A 4813-nucleotide genomic window follows, 5' to 3' on the forward strand; every position below is an offset into this window, starting at 1 on the left:
ATCATAGCCAGAAGATAAGTTTTTGAGCATTCTCATTATAAAGAAATGTTACATGCAGAAATTAATGGATATGATGTAGCTTCATCATTAAGTAACATATAAATGAATGGGATTACCATTCCATACTTCATAAATTTGTAAAAAATAATTATGTAGATAGGCGCCAATGACTAATGCTTGTAACCCTAGCTACTAAGGAGGCTGACAGGTGAGAATCATATTTCAAATCAGCCTAGGTAGGAAAGTCCGTGAGACTCTTATCGCCAATGACCCACCAGAAAACTGGCTGTGGCTCAAGTGGCAGAGCACTAGTCTTGAGCTGAAGACCTGACAGACATCGTCCAGGTCAAGATTTCAAGCTCCATGATGGACAAAAACTAAAAATAAACAGTTACATATAAACAAATATTTTGGCATAAATGTTAAAATATATATTATAAAAAGTTTAAAGCCTCACTAGATATAATAGTTTATATAAATGTAGAGAATTGTTTTCTGGTAATAGTTGTCATTGAATCAATTGTTTAAATCACACATTTCTCACTCAATTCATATTTGTATGTTTATATACTCATATGCCATAAGTATAATTAACTGATATGTGATAGGCAGTGCTCCCTTGGCTTTCTAACATTAACCCTTCTACCCTAAAATAAATATGCCCTCCAACCTTGTAAGATATTTCATCTCATTGAAGCAGAAAAGAATAAACCATAATCATTTTTTGGAACAAGTGTAACATTGTACATGCATTTCACTTAGTTTAAGAACCAAAACATTCAAGTCATCTTAATCATACCAGTAATAACAAAATGTCTTCTGAGCTTTTCAGTCTCTTAAGAGATGAAAATGTTTAATTGTACATGTATTTTTTTCTGCCTAACATCCTACTCCTTAGGAAGATCTTTTGTGTAACCTTCCTGATTAGAAGACAGGAACAAAGGCAATAATGAAAATAGCCAAGGAAAATATTTGAAAACAATTATAAAACAATCACAGACACCCCTGTAATCACCAGTTTCAATGAGAATATACGTTAAAATATCAAAGAGCAGTAATTAAACTTTAATTAGCAGTGAAGAAGGGAACAGAAAACTGAAGACAGTTTGACTTTGAACAATCCAACATAAGCAAAATAGATTTATCTTGTTTTTCAATGAAATTGCCAAAATAATACAGAGCAACAGGCAAAGGCAAGAAAACACCTAAGCCAAAGCAGTAAACGTTTGTCTATAAAATAATGGTGAGGGTCTGAGTCATTCAAAGTCAGGCTTGCAAAGAGGAAAAGTGTATTTGCTTTAGTGTGAACAATAAAAAATATAAAAATCCTTTATTAAACTTTTACATATCTAGACTAGGACTTCTCGTGTTGTAGAAGAGGAAAGGCATGAAAAAGTTCAAAATTTTTTTGACTATTCCCCAAGATTATTCTTATTTATCAGCTATAATAATGCAAGTAGCCTTGGTTACTATTAGTATCATGCCTGTTTATATTTAGAAGCATTATTTGTTACTGGATTATAAGCTGAAAACACTTGAGTATTAATAAAGAGTCATTTCCTAAGAGAGGAAAGTTGCTGTGTAAATGTAAAATATAAAGACAGCATAGTAGAAACTATTTTCTAGCTATATCACAATCTGTAGGTGTAGATTTTGTTTCCCATTGGTCCAAGGGACCCACTTTTTTAAATTTTTTCACCATCTAGTGATCCTATAACATCTTATAGCATCCTGGGATTGTTGTATCTTTACTGGACTCTCTAATTTCTGTTGGAAAGTTAGGAAAGATAGAAAATTGACTTACTGTTTCTGTTTTACCTTATTTTTTATTACCTTACAAACTGTAAATCAAAGTGACATAAATCATCTTTATAATATTAGAAGACAGATTTCATTTCTATATTCTTACCATAGCCTTCTACATAACTTTGATACTTAGTGATCCCCAAATGTGAAAATGAAGATAGGGACATTCTTATTTAAATAATATTTAGAATTTCAAGACTTCATTAATGCGAGGCCCTTAGTAGTATGTACATCATACATGTGTACAAAGCTGGTGGCAACTTTTTCTTATTCTCAGAAACTAGGACATGTGGTATCCTTGTAGTTGCATCAGGAAAAGGTTGTAGTTGAGTTAGTTTATAAACAAAATCTGCTGTAAAATATTTCTACAAGTTAATTGGCTTGAATAATCCATATCTATCATTTTATACTTCTAAAGAACAGAAATCTAAAAGAAGTCTCACTAGATTAAAATTGAGCCCCCTACAGAGCTAAAATATTTTTCAGATGATTCTAGTGGAAAAGGCATGTACTTCTTGTTCCGCTTTCCAGAAACTTCAGAATTGGGATTGTTGTCTTTTCCTTTATCTTCTAATGTAGCATCTTTACATCTTTCTGATGGTTCTTGCCTAATGATGTCCCTCTCGAACTACAGCTGGGACTTTTGAGTATACTTTCCGCATCTGATAATTATTCAAATTTGTGTTCCTTCTGTTATGAAAGGTGATTATTTTACAAACTTATATATAAAATATAAATCTACATTTGATTAATTAGATATTTTGGGACTATAGATATTTTTGGAAGGTATTTTATTGCCTACCAGAATGAGTGTGTAAGCATTCTTTCTACTATAACCAGTTATCTTTTCATTAATTTTGAACAAATTTTGAAAAAATTTAGTTCCTGAAAGCATTTAATCCTGATTAAAACATTGTCATGTACTAGAAATCTTAAATGTCAGACAGCAGCTCCTGAATCAGTTCTGGCACTATCACTTTTTGTATATTCTGCTTACCATCTTCTCTTTTCAAGAGCATTTGATTGTTATTTTGGAATTATGGTTAATAGTTATTTGACTGCTATTTTTAAAGAATGCACCAACAATCCTGGTTCTCTTCTTCTAACTTTTTATGTCTAATCTATTTCTGAAAGAAACACAGCTCTTTGAATTACATGAGCTGCTTATTGAAGTGTGGAGAGGAAAAGAAGAAAAAAATGTCCCTGTATGTATGTTATGTTGAAAATGTACCTAAAAGTTATTTATCTTAACATTACATAATTTTCATTTTGTTTAGATTCAGGTAAAATTTAGCCTTTCAACTCACACAATGTTAATGCAGTCTTAATCCATGCCTACCAAAAGCAAACAACAAATTACTATATGTTTTAAATTTTTTAATTTTTAAAAATATTAATTTAAAAACACTACATTTTAAAAAAATTAGCCAAAGCAAATGGTTTATTATACATTTAGAGTTGTGTTCAGTCTCTATTGTTGAAACCAGAAAGGGGAAAAAATCATGTTTTTCTTCTTCCTTGAGCTACTCTGATTTACTTCATCTATTTCTTTTTTTTAAATTGCAATGTTTGCCTTTATTTTGTTCTTTATATTTTGAAAGTGAAAAGAAATAGTACTGAGTCAATTTCTTTCTTCCTTTTTTTAAAAAAAAATTGTTCTATTATTTACAAGCTTTAATGTTTTTCTAAAGAGTTCAAAAGTATTAAGAGTACTTTTTCTGGGGTAACACTTTTTTTTTTTAACAATTCTTGGAGTTTTCTGGTCCAAAGCATTTACTTCTGTTCCAAAGTTATGTATGTTTTACTATTGTGATTTAATTTTCTGAAGCAAGCTGAAAGGCAGGCAAGAAAGATTTGATGCCAGAAAACAAACAAACAAACAAAAAAACAACAAAAAAGATTTTCTTACCTTGTTCACCCGAAACCTTCTTAAATCTGGATTAACTACAAATGCCTTAAAATAAACGTGAGGTGCATCTGAAGGGGAGGGCAATTTATTTCTCTGCTTCTCTTTTATACAAGTTGTTCACAGAAACTGCAAATAAAAAATTATACACGGGCATTTGCAGTCCTTAAAATAAATGAAAAGTTCTCAACTTTTTTTTCTTTTTTTTGTATTTTGGTTTTTTTATTTTGCTAAAGTTTTTTTTTTTTTTTTAAGTATGAGCCTTTCAATTAAAAATAAAAGAATAAAACAGAAAATATTTTCTATAAATAGTACATGTATTTTGGTTTTCACTCTCGCCCTCAGGTTTGAAGTTACGTGTTTCTAGTACGTTTTTCCTTCATGATCACCTTTCTCTTTCCTCTCTCCCACTCATGCATACATGGGGTTCCTGCGAGAATTGGCCTTGCTGCACTGTAATTGGCGAAGACGTGAAGCTTTTTTTAAAAAATATATTTAAATTGTTTTTTTTCGTTTCGTATATTTGAAGTTTTAGTTATCCTCAGACTCCTATTCTGCTTCCCGCAGCCATGTGAAAAATGCTGTGACAGATTTGAGGGCTATGCCCTTTCCATTTTGCTCTGCATGGTCCTTGCTGCTCTCCCATTTGTAGAAGACATCCTCTGAGATGACCTCCTAGTCATACAGGCAATCAAAAAACATCTGTAACAAATTGGTAGGTTGATCAAGTTTTACCATTGATGCTTGTAGTGCATAAAGTGCTTGAAGTTCCTTCTCTGTATCTGAGTCCAGGTACTTGAGTAAGATCGGCACTCTCTGCTTGATAAAACAGTATCCACTTTAAAGGTAGAAGAGTTGGCTATAATAGCAGCTTTACAAACAGCTGTCATTAAAGTTCTAAGGAAGGTGGGGGAACTAATCTGGTTTTCATCTAGATTAGCCTCTACCCAGTCAAAGATCTGCTTATCATTTGCTTTGTCCTCAATGATGAGTTTCTCAAGCCACTGATATAACTGTTAAACAGAGAGGTCTTTCTTTGAAAGTGCTTCAGAGGAATAGGAACTGTCAGTCTCTATAAAGTCCAAATTCTGCTCCAAGAAA

The sequence above is a fragment of the Dipodomys spectabilis genome, unplaced genomic scaffold, assembly GCF_019054845.1.
Source record: "Dipodomys spectabilis isolate Male_0828 unplaced genomic scaffold, ASM1905484v1 ptg000309l, whole genome shotgun sequence".
NCBI lineage: Eukaryota > Metazoa > Chordata > Mammalia > Rodentia > Heteromyidae > Dipodomys > Dipodomys spectabilis.